This window comes from Mustela erminea, chromosome 16, assembly GCF_009829155.1.
Source record: "Mustela erminea isolate mMusErm1 chromosome 16, mMusErm1.Pri, whole genome shotgun sequence".
In the NCBI taxonomy this organism is placed as follows: domain Eukaryota; kingdom Metazoa; phylum Chordata; class Mammalia; order Carnivora; family Mustelidae; genus Mustela; species Mustela erminea.
The window spans coordinates 12414463-12435819 of NC_045629.1; the positions used below are offsets into that span (position 1 = coordinate 12414463).

Sequence of the window (21357 nt, forward strand, 5' to 3'; positions counted from 1 at the left end):
AACATTTTGCTAGAAGTGTTAGCCAATGAAATAAAGTAAGGAAAAGAAATTACTGCCATACAAATTAGAAATGGAGAAATGAAGCTGTTCCTATTTGCAAGCAACATGACTGTCTATGCAATAAACCCCATCAAATCTACAAAAGAAAGACTCTCTGAACTAATAAGCGAGGTTAGAAAAGTTGCATGGTACAGAGTCAAATTATAAAAATCAATTGTATTTCTATAAACTAACAACAAATTATTGTAAACCTAACCTTAAAAAAGTACCTTTTACAATAGCCCCTCCTCTAAAAAGCAAACAATATAAATCTAACAAAATGTATATGGGATTTATATAAAGCAAAACATTGCTGAAAAAAAAAGTCAAAGACCTAAATAAATGGAGAGAATACTGTGTTCATTATTGGGATAATCAATAGAGTTTATATCTGCTCAATTTAGTATAGACAATGCATTCCAAATCAAAAGTCTGGTATGAGATTTATAGATATAGACAAGCTGACTCCATGATTTATATGAAAAGACAGAAAACCAAACAAAACCAAAACAAAAAGCCCTAGGATATTCAAAGCAAATGGAAAAAAGAAGAAAATGGGGCAACTCCCACAATCAAAACTTAAGAGTTACTGTAAAGTTCCAGTAGTCAAGAAGGTAATGGTGATTTTTTAAAAAAAGTCACATTGATCAATAGAACAGAAATTTTAAAAATAAACATATATAGATATGATCAGCTTATTTTTTTAACAAAGCTTCAAAGACAAATCAATGGAAATATGAAAATGTTTTTCAACATATGGTGAAGTCACAGTTGGATATTCCAATGCAAAAATTGAACATAGACTTTTACTTCACAGTGTATATAAAAATTTAATCACAACTGGTGATTGACTTAAATGTAAAAGATATATAAAATTCACAGAACACATGGGAGAAAAATCTTTAGAAACTTATGATAGGCAAAAATTCATAAAAATAATATCTAATTCCATGAAAGTTAAAAGGGACAAATTGAACTTCATTAAAATTAAAATAATTTTTCTTTGCTAAAAACACTGTTACAAAAACCAAAAGCCAACCCTCCTACCAACTGGGAAAAAGTATTTGAAAAAGTTATACATTTGATGGGGTGCCTGGATGGCTTAGTTAGTTAAGTGTTGGTCTCTTAGTTTCCGCTCAGATCATGATCTCCGGGCCTTGAAATTGAGCCCTGCATCAAACTCCCCACTCAGCTGCAAGTCTGCTTCTCTCCCTCACCCTTTGGCCTTCCTCGAATTCTCTCTCTTTCTCTCACGTAAATAAATGATTTTTTTTTTTTAATTTCATGAGAGACATTATTCTTTTTTTTATTTTTCAAAGATTTTATTTATTTATTTGACAGACAAAGATCACAAGTAGGCAGAGAGGCAGGCAGAGAGAGGAGGAAGCAGACTCTCTGCGGAGCAGAGAGCCTGATGTGGGGTTCGATCCCAGGACCTTGGGACCATGACCCGAGCTGAAGGCAGAGGCTTTAACCCACTGAGCCACCCAGGCACCCCAATAAATAATTTTTTAAAAATTGTGTATTTGAGGTAGGTGACTGCTTGCTGGATTGTAGCCACAGGTCATGTGACTAGAAGGGCTCCTCACAGATGTTGTCCCTCCCCGGCAAGTCCTCTGCCCTCCCCGACCCCAGCCATGGGATGTTGATACAGCAGCCAGAACGGGGACTCAAACAAGGACTTAGAGGAACGGAAGCTGCTGCTGGACCCTGGCAGCCCCCCACCAAAGCTCTCAATGCAGCTGAGAGTAACTACCATAGCCTGCCTCCCACTCCCACAGATGAGCAAGCCCTGCTCTCCTCCAGCCTTGCTAAGACAGCCAGCAACATCACTGGCATGTCTGCTGTGGACTTTCAGGGCATGGAGCAGCATGAGCACATGAAGCCAGCGAAGCAGTACAGCACACACTTGGCTGTGCTGAGCAGCAGTCTGACTCACTGGAAGAAGCTGCTGCCCCACCATCTCTCACCAGCCAGTCCCACCAAATGCCGGCCAGCAAACCCTTCCCCCCTCCGACTTACAGCAGGTCCACAGGAGAGCTGCTGATGCCACAGTACACTTTCTCAGATCGGACAGGATGAAAAGAGGAGCTGGTTGTACAGTTTGGGATCCTGTGAAGAGGGGATCCTTGGACAGCGCTTCTTCTGTCTTCACCCCAACTCCACCCTGCCTCCATGGGCCTCCAGCTTCACCATGGCTCACACAGAGCCCTAACCTACCACGAGTCACAGAGAAGAGGGTGGAGGAAGAGAAGAGTAGCTGGAAGCCTGGGCCAGTGAGCATGGAGCAGGGGAGGACAGAACCATTTGAGACTGGCCGTCCAAGCCCTTGCCAGGGATGGGGTGGGGGTCAAAAGGTTAGGGTATAGCAGGTCTTCAGTGTCCCTGGGAAGGTGGAGGGTGATCCCTAGGGGACCTCTGGGAACCCTCTTCCCATCCTTTCTCTTGGCCTCACTTCTGTCCCGGTCTCCCCTACTTGGTGCTGACATGCACCTCACTAGCGTTTGTGAACAGAGTCTGGACAAGCTTGATTGTGTTTTTGTTTATTATTTTAAAGATATTATTTATTTATTTGATGGGGAGAGAACACAAGCCGGGGGAATGGGGAATGGCAGGCAGAAAGAAGGAGAAGCAGACTCCCAGCTGAGCAGAGAGCCCAACATAGGCCTCGTTCCCAAGACTCTGGGACCATTACCTGAGTGGAAGCAGATGCTTGACCAACCGAGCTAAACAGGCATGCCTGGAGGAGCTTTATTCTGAATGAGCTGAGTTTGTATTTCTAGCACCCTGGGATTTTACATTTTTGGAGTTTGGGGGCTTTTTTGCCTTCAATAAAGGAAATGTACTCATCTGAAAATAAAAATAAAATAGAAAATAAAAAATTATATATTTGACAAAGGACTTATATCCATAATGTATCGAAAGTGCTGTGAAAACCCAGCAATAAGGAAGAAAAGAACCCACTTTAAAAATGGACCAAAGTCAGAACAGACTCTTCATCAAAGAAACTATTCAAAAGGGAAAATAAACACATCAAAAATGATCACTATCATTAGCAATTATGGAAAAGCAAATGAGAACCACAAGGAGATTCCACTCTATACTTACTAAAATGGGAAAGAAAAATAAAATGTGACAATACCACGTGATGGCAAAGATGCAGAGCAGGAGAAACTCTTATTCTTTGCTTGTCAGTTTACAAAATGTTATCGTCATTCTGCAAAACAGTTAGGCAGTTTCATAAGATGTTAAACATGCTGCCGTAGCTTATAGCAATCTCATTCTTAGGTAATTACTCTAGAGAAATAAAAATTAATCCTCACACGAAATATCATGTATGAATATTTATAGGGTCTTATCCATAATCACTAGAAATAGAGACAACCAAAAAAACACTTCAGTAGGTGAATGGATAAAAGTGGTATGTCAATGCAACAGAATACTATTTAGCAATGAAAAAGAACGACCCACTGATACATGCAACAACATGAATGATGTTAAATCTATACAGCAGATGAAAAAATCCAGTCTTGAAAGTTTGCTTCCTGTAGGATTCCATTTATATAACATTCTGGAGAGGTTAAAGCTGTAGAAACTGAAAATAGATCAATAGTTACCAGGATTAGGAGTGCAGGAGGGTTTCACCACAAGAGAAAAGCACAGTGAAGTTTTATGGGGTGATGGAACTCTTCCAACCTGTTTGTGGTAGTCATTATACAAATCTATATGTGTATTGAAAATCATAGAACTCTATACCCAACTACTGATTTTTAATGTAAATGAAAATATATCTAATTATCAAATAGCCTGCATAATAAAGTAGTATTCTTAACAATTAAAAAAACAAACAAACAAACAAACAAACCCAGATACTTGGCCGCCTAGGTGGCTGAGTCAGTTAGGTGTCTACCTTTGGCTCAGGCCATGATCTTGGGGTCCCGGGATCGAGCCCCATGTTGGGCTCCTTGCTCAGTGGGGAGCCTGCTACTCCCTCTTCCTCTGCCACTTCTCTTGCTTGTGCTCTCTTGCTCTCTGTCAAATAAATAAATAAAATCTTTTAAAAAATAAAATAAACCCAGATACTTTCTGTGTGTTACTAAAAATTCTGACCCCAGGTCTAGCTCCACAATCTAATAACTCCAAGTTATAAATGTGCAATAAAGAGGATTCACTTATTTTTAAAGTCCTAAAATTAAAAAAATGTCAGCTAACAAATGAGCAAACAAACACAAAAATACTGAAACAGACCCATAAATAGAGAAAATGAACTGATGGTGGCCAGAGGGGAGGAGGGTGGAGGGATGGGCCAAACGAGTGAAGGGGAGTGGGAGGCACAGGTTTCCAGTTATGGAATGAGTAAGTCATGGTATACAGCACAGGGAATATAGTCAATGTGACTATCATAGTTCTGTATGGTGACAGATGGTAGCTACACTTGTGGGGAGCATAGCATGACACCGACTTGTCGAAACACTACACTGTACACCTGAGACCAATGTAACATTGTATGTCCACTAGTTGTCAATTTCCTAAAAAAGAGAAAAATATCTCAGCTAAAAATCAGAGAGTGAAGTGTGTAAACCTGGTGATTCACAGACCTGTACCCCTGGGGATAAAAATATATGTTTATAAAAAATAAAAAATTAAAAAAAAATCAGAGAGTAAAGTACATACATAGAGGTGTTTTTGTTGTTGATTAATATATTTGGAAGTAATATCTAAAAACAAACAAACAAAAAACCACTGTTTCTCCTTGATCTGACAAGAGACTTTTACAGATGTACTTTTGACACTAATAGAAACAGTAGCATTTTATTTGTATTTGTTTTTTTTTCCTGCTTTTAGTACCTATGGATTGTAATGTTAGTGGTAGGTCTGTAAAACTGCTGATATATATTTTCTTAGCAAGCACACCTTTACAAAGTACGTCATTTTTCCCCCACATGTGATCTCAGGCTGTGCCTCTCTTTGATTTACAGTAGTGAGCCCTGTGACAGGCTGAATTAAAGCAACTCTACTCACAATCTGTTCAGATTGGAAATATGTCAAGAAGAGAGCTTTGGTGGGTTACTGACAATTTGCCAAATTTGCTCAAAACTGACAAGTAATGGCTGGCTGCTTGAAAGGTTCTTCCAGAGTTGTGCATCCTATAATAGGGTTATACCCCCTCCCCACACACACTCATACTCTGATTTGGGTAATAAGACTAATTTACACAGTTCAACTCTCTAAGTATGCTCTACGTAAATTGTTGGCTACTAATTTATGATTTACGGACTCCTGGTGAGAAGGAGATGTCACAAAATTACTCTAAGGTTCTAAAAGTGTTTAGGTAGACCAAACAGTGTCTGATAATTTATTTTCAAACATTATTTGACCAATGAAGTAATACACAGTTATAATTTACAAAAGTCTTAAATATTAATGAATTCATGGGCCCAGCACGTTTCTGCTGCGCTACTCTGCTAAATATTAATGAATTCATAATAACTCCTTATTATTATATATTTTCTCTATCATTGATTACTAAAATTATAATTGTGTTATTGTAGGGGTGAAGAAAATTCTTTCAATTACAAGGAGTTTGTCACGCTCCCATAAATTCAGAATGACCAATGTAGACATCGTTAATCACGCCAGGCAATGATCATATTTCAATTTGTTGCTCTTTTATTACACAATGAGTTGAGAGACTGTAACTTCTTTGAATAAAGCCAATTGCTAGTGTTGGTATACTTACTATCTTTTAAAACATCTATACTGAAATTTTCCAAGATTCCACTTTCAAAGCACCACTTGACAAAAACAGGAAGAACTCAGTAAAATTAGCTGGAAGACATGAGAAAGCAGAGTTCATGTAACAATAGGGTTCATATAATCAGTTACTTTACTGTAGGAAATAGGCCATGTGGCCCTTACAGGGGACATGAAAACCATACCAGAGAGCTGTCCCCACTGAAGCTTCTTCATTCTTGCTTCATTCCTTCAATTATTTTTCCTTCTCACCAATTACTGAATTGTAAATATAAGTTCCCTATCAGAAAAGGCATTTCAAGTGTGTTTTCAAGATATACTGGAAATAGTGTGACCAATTTAGAACCTATTAGATTACTGTATGAAAAATATTCCCTCAGTAATATGGACATTTCAGCTTTGCCTGAGTAATGATGATTCTATTGGAATCCAATTAATCACATTAGCATATTACCTCTTTAAGCAGACCCCTATCTAGTCAGTCTTCTGCAGACAATTCACAGGTCTTCTGACTTACAGGATGTAGTCCTTGTTCACTGGGGTGTTGTAAGTAACACCATCACTCTAGCTCATTGTAGGAGCATCAGTGGTTGAGATGACAGAACATAATCATTGCAGGAGTCCACAAAGAAGCTAATATGGCATCAGTTAAAAGAAGGGCCATCTGTACCCCAGTGTTCATAGCAGCAATGGCCACAGTCACCAACCTGTGGAAAGAACCAAGATGCCCTTCAGTGGACGAATGGATAAAGAAGATATGGTCCATACATGATATGGCCTCCATCAGAAAGGATGGATACGTAACATTTGTATCAACATCGGCAGGACTGGAGGAGATTATGCTGAGTGAAATAAGTCAAGCAGAGAAAGTCAATTATCATATGGTTTCACTTACTTGTGGAACACAAGGAATAACACAGAGGACATTGGGAGATGGAGAGGAGAAGTGAGTTGGGGGAAATCGGAGGGGGAGACAAACCATAAGAGACCGTGGACTCTGAGAAACAAACTGAGGGTTTTGGAGGGAGGAGGTGGGGGATTGGGTGAGTCTGGTGGTGGGTATTAAGGAGGGCAGGTACTACGTGAAGCACTGGGTGCAGTGCATGAACAATGAATTTTGGAACAGTGAAAAAAAAATTAAAACAAATTAAAAAAATAAAATGTTTTGCTGGGAAAAAAAAAGAAGTTAATATGGCAGAATAATCTGAATGAGAAAATAAATGTGCTTATATTTTCTTAGTTTCAGGCTCATTAAAAAAGAATAAGAGTTATTTTCTCAGAGACTTAGCTTTATATCTTAACAGTCCAAGCTTTGCTCACTTGGAGTCGCTTTAGGCCTGAAGATACACTGAACATTTTCAGAGGTCAAATGAAAAAGAGAACTGACTGATCCTCATGTCAGGGCAGTAAGGAGGGTTGTTTGTGTAGGCTGTTCAAACTCTATAATCAAGAAAGATAACCCTGAAATCACCAGTCTATGTTTCTAGTTGTGAACAGGGGCCCTAGGTTTTTATATGAAATATCCACATTTGTAATTGTGGGGAACTGATAGTAACAAGGAGACTAGCACATTATTGACCAATGAAGCACATCAGTGAACTATATCTGCCCTGCTGACTATGTTGACCCAAGACCTATGGGAAAATTAAGCTAGGTTCTCTGAGGAAGGAAGCTGATGGGGAGGCCATGGACTGAGAGCTAAAGGAAAGAAAAGAAGTTTCCTTGGAAAAGATAAGAACAGGGTACTTGGAGACTCCCCAGGTGGAAGAATAGCAGGCCCCTAAAACTCAGGGATCCAGAAGTAAAATTTGTGTGGGAATAGTGGTAGGGACACATATAAACATGTTACTCTTACATGCATTTGCTTTGGGTACATTGGTGGCCTTCTGTATCAGTGCTGGATAGTGAACATCAAATAGAGCATGACTGACGGCAATTGAGGATGGAAGAAAGAAAGATGATCAAAGAGTCCACAGTGGACTGGAAAACAAGTTCCTTCTTCATTTTCCTGGGACCTATATGATGCGGGGAGGGGGGGGATTTCCAAAATGACTAACAATGGAGTTCTCAAAAACCCCAGCAAGTGTAGGGATTCAGCCAGATTGAACAAAATCAGAATATTTTAAAATAAGTGGGACATATCTTTCAGATGCAGTGTTATTACAGTACAGAGAAAAGTTAAGCGGGTCCATACTGTGAGAAGAATAAGCTTAAGCTAAGAGGAGAAGGAGAACGTTATCATAATTCTAAAAAGCAAAATCCCGAGGACTTCTTTCCAGTGCCCCCCAGACTAGAAATCTCTGGGTTGCATGTCCCTGGTCTTGGGTCACAGACATCCAGTCAGTCATTTTCTCTTTCCAATGTTTTACCAGCTATAGAGTTACTATGCACAGAGTTTGGAGCTAGCCTGGATTTGAATCCAGCCTGGTTGCTCTGTTACTTGTCAACTTAGACATTTAACTTCATTATTTATCTTCTGCCAAATGAGGATAATAGCAGCACCAAGAGTATTCAGTGCTGTTGTGCAAATTAAATGCATTTTTAGAGGCACCTGGGTGGCTCAGTGGGTTAACTGTCTGCCTTTGGCTCAGGTCATGATCCTGGAGTCCCAGGACCGAGTCCTTCATCAGGCTCCCTGCTCAATGATGAGTCTGCCTCTCCCTTTGCCCCTCCCCTCTCTCATGCTCTCTTTCTAATTCTCTCTCTCAAGTAAATAATAAAATAAAACAAATAACTTTTAAAGCAGTGCCTGACATTGTGGCATAGACCAAGTGTTCCGTAGGGTTAACTTTACTAAACACCATGATTATCACTGCCAGTTTCATCACTGTAAATCAGGCTTTAAGCATTTATCATCCAAACAATTAAATTCTAACATCTTATTGCTTTAGTTCCAATTCTTTGGTATCTTCCTTATATTAAATTAACAGCATGTCCCTAAAATACAGTTTTGATCATTTTCCTTCAAACTTAAAGAACTTCACTACCTCATTGTTATCTATATAATCATTTTAAGAAACATATAATATTTATTTGTAGCTTAAATTTTTGACTTCTATGTCTACAGCCTCATGCTCCTCTACTACGTTTCCTCTTTTGTCTTAAGTGACTTGTCCCTTAGGCAGAGTCTTGCCCTTCACACTTCTACTTGAGTAAGCTTTTAAAAAACAAATTTGCACTAGTCATTCCACAGATTAAAATATTTCATGACCTACTGATACAATCAATCTTTTTTCAGAGGAAAGAAAGTTGGGAGAGCAAGGACATTTGCTTCACACATTTCTGTGCCAGGCATGGTGATGAAACCTTCACAAATATTATCCCAGATATCCTATTTAGCTCTCATACAGTATAGCAACCCCATTAGAACTGGAACCCTTGGTGTTTTGAACCCTTGATGATAACTGACTAAAAAGAAGGTAGATTAAGAATGGGCAGCACAGTATTTCCTGGGGTGTTTTTTCACATATGATGTTATCTTATATAGTGGAAAACCCCAGACTTTAGAAAATGAAGTGATATCAAACCATTATGTGGCTGCCTTAATGAACATGAAGCCAGACCACATTCTTGTGGATAGAGCTGTGGTGTGGTTGGAGATGAAGTAGGTTGAAGAATCCTGTCATACTTCATGAAACTGAACTTCTGGAAGAACTAGAGCAAGAACATAGGTACAGATAAACAAAGGAAAAGCACTCGAGGGCTCTAAAAAAGCACTAAAAAGACCTCATAAAGCTAGAAACTATGGTTTTTGAATAAAAAATTTTAGTATATTAATTGAAATACAGGTCGATGTATCAAAATACATTTGATAAATGGTAAATTTTGATAGATAGATAAAGAGATCTATGTCTCCATGTATATCAATGCTGTTATCATTATTTATGCCTCTGTCTATCATCTATTTAAAATTATTCAAGAACTAGGGACACAAGATGGCGGGGAAGTAGGAGGAGGCACCCTTTCAACCTGTACCCTAAAGTGAGCTGATTACCTTCCAAAGAACTCCAATCACCCACGAAATCAGCCCGAGATCAGAATTATACATGTCTGGATCTCTACTGGAGCAGAAGACGCCAGTGGGCAGAGTAACTGAGACAGAAGATAGAATTAGTGATCTGGAGGACAAACAGATAGAGAGAAAGGAACAGGAGGAAGCCTGGAACAAACAGCTTAGAAGCCACGAAAACAGAATCAGGGAAATAAATGATGCCATGAAATGTTCCAACGTCAGAATTATTGGAATCCCTGAAGGGGAGGAGAAAGAAAGAAGTCTAGAAGATATAGTGGAACAAGTTCTTCATGAAAATTTTCCAAATCTCGTGACTGGAACCAGCGTTCATGTACTAGAGGCCGAAAGGTTTCCCCCCAAGATTACAGATTCTCAAAAGTCCTCAAGACACCTAATAGTAAGAATGAAGAATTATAATTGTAGGCAGAACTTCTTGAAAGCATCTAGGACAAAGAAGATCCTTATGTACAGAGGAAAGCAAATCAGAATAACATAAGACCTGTCCACAGAGACCTGGCAAGCCAGAAAGGGCTGGCAAGATATATTCAGGCACTGAATGAGAAGAACATGCAGCCAAGAATACTTTATCCAGCAAGACTGACATTCAAAATGGATGGAGAGATAAAGAGTTTCCAAGACCGGCAAGGCTTAAAAGACTATGCAACCACCAAGTTGAAACTGCAGGAAATATTAAGGGGGCTTTTATAAAGGAGGAAAAAGCCCAAGAATAGCATTGAACAGAAATATAGAGACAATCCACAGAAAGAAAGACTTCAAAGCTTACACAATGTCAATAAAAACATATCTATCAATAATCACCCTCAATGTAAATGGCCTAAATGCACCCATAAAATGGCACAGGGTTACAGACTGGATAAAACGACAGGACCCATCCATATGTTATCTACAAGAGACCCATTTTGAACCTAAAGATACACCCAGACTGAAAGTGAAGGGATGGAGAAGCATCTTTCATGCCAGTGTGCCTCAAAAGAAGGCTGGGGTAGCGATTCTCATATCAGACAAATTAGATTTTAAACTAAAGACTGTAGTCAGAGATACAGAAGGACAGTACATCATTCTTAAAGGGACTATCCACCAAGATGATCTAACAATTGTAAATATCTATGCCCCCAATATGGGAGCAGCCAATTACATAAGAAAACTGTTAATCAAGATAAATAGTCATATTGATATGAATACACTAATCATTGGAGATCTTAACACGCCTCTTTCAGAAATAGACAGATCATCGAAGCAGAAAATCAATAAAGAAACAAGAGCATTGAATGACACATTGGACCAGATGGACCTCATAGATATATACAGAACATTCCACCCTAAAACAACAGAATACTCATTCTTCTCAAGTGCACATGGAACCTTTTCAAGAATAGACCACATACTGGGTCACAAATCAGGACTCAACCGATACCAAAAGACTGAGATTATTCAATGGAAACAGTCAAGAAAACAAAGAGGCAACCACAGAATGGGAGAAGATATTTGCAAATGACAGTACAGAAAAAAGGTTGATATCCAGGATCTATAATGAACTCCTCAAACTCAACACACACAAAACAGACAATCATATCAAAAAATGGGCAGAAGATATGAACGGACACTTCTCCAATAAAGACATACTAATGGCTATCAGACACATGAAAAAATGTTTATCATCACTAGCCATCAGGGCGATTCAAATTAAAACTACATTGATTCTTCTCCTACCCACTTAAGCCCCCATGTTGCATCACCACTTCCTCATATCAGGGAGATCATATGATAGTTGTCTTTCTCTGCTTGACTTATTTCGCTAAGCATGATACGCTCTAGTTCCATCCATGTTGTCACAAATGGCAAGATTTCATTTCTTTTGATGGCTGCATAGTATTCCATTGTGTATATATACCACATCTTCTTGATCCATTCATCTGTTGATGGACATCTAGGTTCTTTCCATAGTTTGGCTATTGTGGACATTGCTGCTATAAACATTCGGGTGCACGTGCCCCTTTGGATCACTACGTTTGTATCCTTAGGGTAAATACCCAATAGTGCAATTGCTGGGTCATAGGGCAGTTCTATTTTCAACATTTTGAGGAACCTCCATGCTGTTTTCCAGAGTGGCTGCACCAGCTTGCATTCCCACCAACAGTGTAGGAGGGTTCCCCTTTCTCCGCATCCTCGCCAGCATCTGTCATTTCCTGACTTGTTGATTTTAGCCATTCTGACTGGTGTGAGGTGATATCTCATTGTGGTTTTGATTTGTATTTCCCTGATGCCGAGTGATATGGAGCACTTTTTCATGTGTCTGTTGGCCATCTGGATGTCTTCTTTGCAGAAATGTCTGTTCATGTCCTCTGCCCATTTCTTGATTGGATTATTTGTTCTTTGGGTGTTGAGTTTGCTAAGTTCTTTATAGATTCTGGACACTAGTCCTTTATCTGATATGTCATTTGCAAATATCTTCTCCCATTCTGTCAGTTGTCTTTTGATTTTGTTAACTGTTTCCTTTGCTGTGCAAAAGCTTTTGATCTTGATGAAATCCCAATAGTTCATTTTTGCCCTTGCTTCCCTTGCCTTTTGCGTTGTTCCTAGGAAGATGTTGCTGCGGTTGAGGTCAAAGAGGTTGCTGCCTGTGTTCTCCTCAAGGATTTTGGGAGGGAGACAAACCATAAGTGACTTTTAATCTCACAAAACAAACTGAGGGTTGCTGGGGGGAGGGGGTTTGGGAGAAGGGGGTGGGATTATGGACATTGGGGAGGGTATGTGCTTTGGTGAGTGCTGTGAAGTGTGTAAACCTGGTGATTCACAGACCTGTACCCCTGGGGATAGAGTATTATGCCTCCATCAGAAAGGATGAATACCCAACTTTTGTAGCAACATGGACGGGACTGGAAGAGATTATGCTGAGTGAAATAAGTCAAGCAGAGAGAGTCAATTATCATATGGTTTCACTTATTTGTGGAGCATAACAAATAGCATGGAGGACATGGGGACTTAGAGTGGAGAAGGGAGTTGGGGGAAATTGGAAGGGGAGGTGAACCATGAGAGACTATGGACTTTGAAAAACAATCTGAGGGTTTTGAAGGGACGGGGGGTGGGAGGTTGGGGTACCAGGTGGTGGGTATTATAGAGGGCACGGATTGCATGGAGCACGGGGTGTGGTGCAAAAATAATGAATACTGTTATGCTGGAAATAAAAAAAAAAAAAGATAAAATCATAAAAAAAAAAAAAACTACATTGAGATATCACCTTACGCCAGTTAGAATGGCCAAAATTAGCAAGACAGGAAACAAAATGTGTTGGAGAGGATGTGGAGAAAGGGGAACCCTCTTACACTGTTGGTGGGAATGCAAGTTGGTGCAGCCTCTTTGGAGAACAGTGTGGAGATTCCTCAAGAAATTAAAAATAGAACTTCCCTATGACCCTGCCATTGCACTACTGGGTATTTACCCCAAAGATACAGATGTAGTGAAAAGAAGGGCCATCTGTACCCCAATGTTTATAGCAGCAATGGCCACGGTCGCCAAACGTGGAAAGAACCAAGATGTCCTTCAACGGATGAATGGATAAGGAAGATGTGGTCCATATACACTATGGAGTATTAGGCCTCCATCAGAAAGGACGAATACCCAACTTTTGTAGCAACATGGATGGGACTGGAAGAGATTATGCTGAGTGAAATCAGTCAAGCAGAGAGAGTCAATTATCATATAGTTTCACTTATTTGTGGAGCATAACAAATAGCATGGAGGACATGGGGAGTTAGAGAGGAGAAGGGAGTTGGGGGAAATTGGAAGGGGAGGTGAACCATGAGAGACTATGGACTCTAAAAAACAATCTGAGGGTTTTGAAGGGGCAGGGGGTGGGAGGTTGGGGTACCAGGTAGTGGTATTATAGACGGCACGGATTGCATGGAGCACTGGGTGTGGTGCAAAAATAATGAATACTGTTATGCTGAAAATAAAAAATAAATTTTAAAAAAAGACATAAGAAAAAAAAATGATATGGTCCATATACACAGTGGAGTATTATGCCTCCATCAAAAAGAATGTATGTCCAACTTTCGTATCAACATGGATGGGACTGGAGGAGATTATGCTGAGTGAAATAAGTCAAGCAGAAAGAATCAATTATCATGTGGTTTCACTTACTTGTGAAGTGCAAGGAATAACACAGAGGACATTGGGAGAAGGAAAGGAGAAGTGAGTTAGGGGAAATCGGAGGGGGAGATGAACCACGAGAGACTGTGGACTCTGAGAATCAAACTGAGGGTTTTGGAGGGGAGGGGGGTGGAAGGTTGCCCTCCTTAATATCCAGGTGGTGGATGTTAAGGAGGGCGTGGATTGCATGGAGCACTGGGAGTGGCACATAAACAATGAATCTTGGAACACTAAAAAAAAATTAAATTAAATTAAAAAAAATAATAAAATAATTCAAGAACTTTGAGAGTATACTACCAAGTGCTTATTTAAGGTCAAATAATTGACTTTATTTTTCTACCTATTATCTATCTATATTTAAAGATATTTAAGTATTTTGACTACTAAGTTGCCCATTTGAGGACAAACAGTTGACTTAAATCAAACAACAAATGAGGCCACATTCCAGGGACCTTGATACCAGTACAAATCCTCAGAAGAATAAAAAGTTGGGAGTAATGAATATATATGACTTAATAAGTATAAACTTTCTGGAAATGTATGAGCATAAGAAAAACTTTTGAAATGGAAGATAAGTTCTATTAAGTGCAGATTTATCCTAGCAAAACACAGGAATTTCAATAAGGGAGAAAACTGGGTGAAACTTTTTAAATTTCTCACTGATTAGAGGGAAAAATTAGGGGAGAAGAATAATAAAAAGGAAAATAGTCTATGTTATAAAAAGGATAGGAAAGAAGTTCATTATAACACAATCCTATGGGGTAGCTATTAAAAAATTATTTCAAAAGTTTTCAAGGGTGGGTGCCTTGGTGGCTCAGTCAAATGAGGCTTAGTTAGTGGCTTCGGGTCGACCATGATCCCAGGGTCTCAGAATGGAGCCCCTGGCTCCTGCTCAGCAGAGAGTCTGCTTCTCCCTCTGCCTCTGCCCCTCCCCCCACCCCTCCTACATTTGCACATGTGCTCTCTCCCTCAAATAAATAAATAAAATCATTAAAAAGAAAGTTTTCAAGGCTAAAAAGGAAGAACAACTATGATCAATGCAGATAAAAAACAGCTAAAGAATAATAATTTTAATAAATAATCCATATAAATGGAGGGATTGGCTTTAATATTTTTAATATTTTGATATGTCTGATATCAGAATATCATGATTAATAAAGACAAAAGTTAAAATTAATTTAAAAAGAAAGATCTGTACTTGATCCCAAAACTAATTTTTTTAAAGTAGATGTTTAAGAACATTTTCTCTATCATAATATAAAGAAATTTTTTAAATGAATACAAAAGGTGACTGAAATATATTAAATACTTAGAATTTAGTATTTTCCAATCAAACAACAGAAGAAAAAATTACTTATTATTTAAAAACTGATGGATAGGGGAGCCTGGGTGCCCAGTCAGTTAAATGTCTGCCTTTGGCTTGGGCCAGGATCCCGGGATGGAATCCCACGTCGACTCCCTGCTCATCCAGAAGTCTGCTTCTCCCTCTCCCTCTGCAACACCCTTTCCCCTTGCTCATACTCTCTTGCTCATGCTCTCTCTCTCTCTCTCCCTCAAATAAATAAAATCCTAAAACAAACAAACAAACAAACAAACAAACAAAAAACCCTGATGGATAGAATACTAAGTAAAACAAAATAACAAAAAAAACATGGAACAGGGTGAAAGTGGTGTATCAGGAACACTATCATTTAAAACATCTGTAATCATAGAGAAAAGAGAAGACTAATAAAATAGAGTAAATCTTTGCAATCTTGAGAACAGAAAAAATAGAGAGCAAAGAGAGAAGACTGGAAATGAGAAAGGAGACAAAGAGCCATAACACATCTCATTAAAAGAAATGAAAGTTTGGGAGAAATTGTATGTTTGCCTATCAACATATTTTTTTTAAGATTTTTATTTATTTATTTGACAGAGAGATCACAAGTAGGTAGAGAGGCAGGCACAGAGAGAGAGAGAAGCAGGCTCCCCGCCGAGGAGACAGCCTGATGCAGGGCTCCATCCCAGGACCCTGAGGTCATGACCCGAGCTGAAGGCAGAAGTTTAACCCACTGAGCCACCCAGGCGCCCCGCTATCAACATATTGTCAGGGTGTCAAATGTGATGTTAGAACAAATGGAAAAGTTGAGTAGGCTCAGTACCATGGTAGAAGTTAGAAACATGGTTACAGTTATTATTTAGAAAAGGCCATAAGACAGATGGTTTCAGAGTTGAGTTTTATCTATACTTTAAAGAACAACAGATTCCAAGATTATCCAAATTATTGCAGATGGAAGACCCTGTTGTGGCTAAAACCAGCATTAAAAACACACCTGCAGGGGTGCCTGGGTGGCTCATTAGGTTAAGCATCTGCCTTTGGCTCAGGTCACGATCCCGGGGTCCTGGGATCAAGTCCTGCTTGGGGCTCATGAGGAGCCTGCTTCTCCCTTTCCTTCTGGCTTGTGCTATCTCTGTCTCTCTCTCCCAAATAAATAAATAAATAAATATCTTTAAACACACACATACACACCTGGATATATCAACTATACATCAATTAAAATAATAAAATAATAATATATAATAATAATATAATAATAGCATATATTTGAAAGTTAAAAAAGATCTGGAAAGGAATAAAAATAATACTATATACCAACCTCATTAATTAATAAAGCTATAAAAATTCTAATACTTAGTAAATGAAATCTCACAATGTGTTATAAGAATAATATGTTATGAGCAAGTAAGGTTTATTTTTTAAAAATGCAAGGGTGGTTTGATATCAGGAAATCTATCCCTTTGATCAATTAATAAGCTAAAAAAAAAAACATGACATACCTACAAAGAGACTACTACTTAAAATTGCCTTTCAGTATTTAGGAAATGCAATATAACAAAAAAACAATAACTGACATGTTTGAAAATAAGGGATAGATTTGTTTCTTCTTGCTGATGATATTATTGCATACCTAGAAAATATAAAAATTCCCTGGAAGATATTATAATTCTTAAGATAGTTTTATAATGAGAACAAATACAAGATACATATCCAAAGTTAGCAACTTTTCTATGCTCTAGCAAAAATGTGTAAAATGAAAATTAAAAATGGTATGTTATTTACAACCATACAAATTATGGTTGTAAAATATTAAGAAATATATCTCACTAAATATTAAGAAATATATCTCTAAAAGATTAAGAAATATATCTCACAAGAAAATAACAGACTGCATGGAAAAACTATGCTGGATGAAAAACAGAATGAATCTGAATAAATAAAAAAAACATATGTTCTTGAATGGGAAAATCTAATAACTTAAACTATCATTTTCCACAGTTATATATAAGTTCAATGCAATTCCAATGAACAATTCAAGATTCCAAGAGCAATTCAATTCACTCCTTTGAAAGTGCATAAAATGCTTAAAGGTTACAGTGAACGGTAAGTATCTTTAAAATAAAATAAGATTATGAAGATGGGGAAATTGAAAGGATACTTGCTTACCAGATATTAGAACATACTATATATCCATAAAGTCAATATGGACTTAATATAGGAACAGATAAATATATCAGGCAAATACAGAATTCAGAATTAGATCTTTGACATAAAAAATGCACATATTAAAGGCATTTGGAAGAAAAGGATAAACTGGGGCATCTAGGTGGCTCCGTCAGTTAAGTGCCTGCCGTTGGCTCAGGTCATGATTCCACAGTTTCTGGGATGGAGCCCTGCATCAGGCTCCCTGCTTAGCAGGGAACTTGCTTCTCCCTCCCCCTCTGCCCCTACCCACCCCAACCCCTGCCCCTGCTCCTGCTCTCTGTAGCTATCATTCTCTCTCAAATAAATAAATAAAACCTTTATTAAAAAAGGATACTGCCACAAGTTGTTTTATGAAGAAATGGTAAATGAATTCCATCTCATACCATATATAAAAATAATTAAAAATAGATTTAAAAAATTTTTATTGTATGCATTTATTTTCCTTTACTTTTTTTTTTATCATGGTAAGTGTAATCTTTAATATTTGTTCCCTGTTTCCCCCATACCCCCACCCATCTCTCCTCTGGTAATCATCAATTTGTTCTCTATAATAAAGAGTCTGTTTCTCACTCTCTCTTTCTCTTTGCTCATTTGTTTCATTTCTTAAATCTACATATGAGTGAGATCATATGATATTTGTCTTTCTTTGACTGATTTTGCTTAGCATTATATTCTCTAGCTCTATCCATGACAAGATTTCATTCTTTTTTTATGGCTGAATAATAGTCCATTGTAAATATATGCCACATCTTCTTTATCCATTCATCTATCAATGGACACTTGGTCTGATTCCATAGTTTGGTTAATGTAAATAATGTTGCAGTAAACACAAGGGTGTATGTATCCCTTTGCATTAGTGATTTTGTATTTTGGGAGTAAATACCCAGTAGTGTGATTACTGGGTCATAGGGTACTTCTATTTTTAACTTTTTGATGCATCTCCATACTGTTTTCCACAGTGGCTATACCAATTTACATTTCTACCAACAGTGCAAGAGGGCTCCCATTTCCCCACATCCTCACCAACACCTGTTGTTCCTTGTGTTTTTATTTTAGCCATTCTGAAAAATGTGAGGTGATCTCTCATTGTAGTATTGATTTGCTTGTCCTAGATGATGAGTGATGTTGAGCATTTTTCATGTCGATCATCTGTATGTCTTCTTTGAAGAAATATCTTTTCATATCATTTTTAATTAGATCATTTGATTTCTGACTGTTGAGTTGTATTAGTTCTTCATATATTTTGGACACTAATCTTTTATCAGATACGTCATTTGAAAAATCATCCATTCCATAAGTTGCCTTTAATCTTTCACTGTGCAGAAACTTTTTAATTTGATATAGTCCCAATAGTTTATTTTTGCTTTTATTTCCTTTGCTGCAGGAGATATATCTAGAAAAATGCTACGATGACCAATGTCAGAGAGATTACTACCTGCAGTCTCTTCAAGGATTTTTATGGTTTCAAGTCTCACATTTAGGTATTTCATCCATTTTGAGTTAATTATTGTGTATGGTGGAGTAAGTGGTACAGATCATTCTTTTGCATGTGCCTGTCCGGTTTTCCCAACACCATTTGTTGAAGAAACTGTCTTTTTCCTATTGCATATTCTTTCCTGTTTTGTTGAAGATTAATTGACAATATGGTGTGGATTCATTTCCGGGTTTTCTGTTCTGTTCCATTGTTCTATGTGTCTATTTTTGTGCTAGTACTATATTCTTTTTTAGCACTACAGCTTTGCAATATACCTTCAAGTCCAGAATTCTGATACCTCCAGCTTTGTTTTTCTTTTTCAAGGTTAGTTTGGCTATTCAGGGTCTTTTGTGGTTCCATACACATTTTAAGATTATTTTTTCTGGTTCTGTGAAAAATGTTGTTGGTATTTTGATAGGGATTGTATTCGATTCCTTGAGTAACACAAACATTTTAATAATATTTGTTCTTCCAACACATAAGCATGGAATGTCTTTCCATTTCTTTGTGTTACCTTGAATGTCCTTCCTCAGTGTTTTACAGTTTTCAGACTACAGGTCTTTCACTTATTTGGTTTAGTTTAGTCCTAGATATTTTAGTGTTTTTGGTATAATTATAAATGGGATTGTTTTCTTAACTTCACTTTCTGCTATTTCACTATTAGTGTATAAGAACATAAAAGATTTCTGAACATTGATTTTGTATCCATTGATTTTGTATACTGAATTCATTTTTCAGTTCTAGCAGTGTTTTTTGGTGGCATCCTTAGGGTTTTCTACATATACTGTGTCATCAGCAAATAGCAAGAGTTTTACTTTTTCCTTATAATTTTAGATCCCTTGTATTTTTTATGTAGTCTAATTGCTGTAGCTAGGACTTCCAGTACCATGTTGAATAAGAGTGATGGGAGTGAACATCCTTATCTTGTACCTGACCTTAGGGGAAAAGTTCCTGGTTTTTCAAGATTGAGTATGATGTTGGCTGTGTGGGTTTTTCATATAAGGCCTCTATTAGGTTGAGATATGCTTCCTCTAGACCTACTTTGCAGAGGTTTTTTTGTTTTGTTTTGTTTTTTATCATGAATGGATGTTTTACCTTGTCAAATGCTTTTTCTGCATCTATTGAAATGATTATATGGTTTTTATCCTTTATCTTATTGATGTGATGTATCCCATTGATTGTTTTATGAATATTGAACCACCTTTTTAACCCAGGAATAAACCTCACTTGATCATGGGATGAAATCAATGGAAAATTTAAACATATAAAGCAATATAATAAAAGAAAATTTCCTTGCAGAAAATCTAAATCCTGACACATAATAATCATGGAGTATCAGAGTTCTCCCTAGATAAGACTCCATATTCTAGAAGTTATAAAATGAAAAAATGACATCTATTTATATGCTGAATATAGAAAAATTAAAAATTTTTCATAACAAGAATGTTAACAGGCAAAAAGTGGATGTGGGTAAAAATATTAATATTCTATAGATGCAAAAGGTTAATTTTGATAATATTATTGTATCCTTACTGATCAACAAGGAAAAAAACATGGGACAATGGACAAGGATCTGAAAAGCAAATACCAGAATGTGAACTGATACTTAAAATTTGCCAGTTGGGGGCGCCTGGGTGGCTCAGTGGGTTAAAGCCTCTGCCTTCCGCTCAGGTCATGATCCCAGGGTCCTGGAATCGAGCCCCGCATCAGGCTATCTGCTCAGTGGGGAGCCTGTTTCCTCCTCTCTCTCTGCCTGCTTCTCTGCCTACTTGTGATCTCTCTGTCAAATAAATAAATAAAATCCTAAAAAAAAAATTCGCCAATGGTCGGATTGGAAACAATTATAAAGTACTGTAAAATCTATAAATGCTGTTGATGTCAGGAAAATGTTATTCATATACAATGCAACAAGAAATGTAAGGAGTTATACATTTCCTGTTAAAATTTATGTTATCTAGGCTTTAATTCAGAAACTTTTCTCCTATGGGTGTATTCCTTAGAAAGTATGTGCCAAGTTGGAAGGACATATAAAAGGATTTTTTAATTTCACCATCGGACATACTGGGCAAAATTTGGAGCTATCAATAGGGAACATTGAAAATTTGGGATACAGGCACAATACGGAGTATCAAGCAGCCTTTATTTAAAAAGTGAGAAAAGCGAGAAGAAGAAAAGATGATGTGATATGATCTAGTTTTTCTAAGACAACTGGACCCTAAATTACAGATATGATTAAATAGCTATATCATAGATATGATTCAATTTCTTGTCCTAATGTCCTGAAGAGGAGATGAAAGGCAAGGCCTTACATCTCTTCCTTCCCAAAATACCCCAAATAACAATAATAGCATGTGTATTATGACTCATGTATGGTATCTGCACATT

At 37.6% G+C, this 21357-nt stretch overlaps 1 pseudogene; it reads left to right on the top strand.

Moving 5' to 3' along the window:
• The first annotated feature begins 1676 nt into the window (after positions 1-1676).
• On the top strand, positions 1677-2121 carry LOC116575515 (annotated as a pseudogene).
• Positions 2122-21357: the final 19236 nt, after the last annotated feature.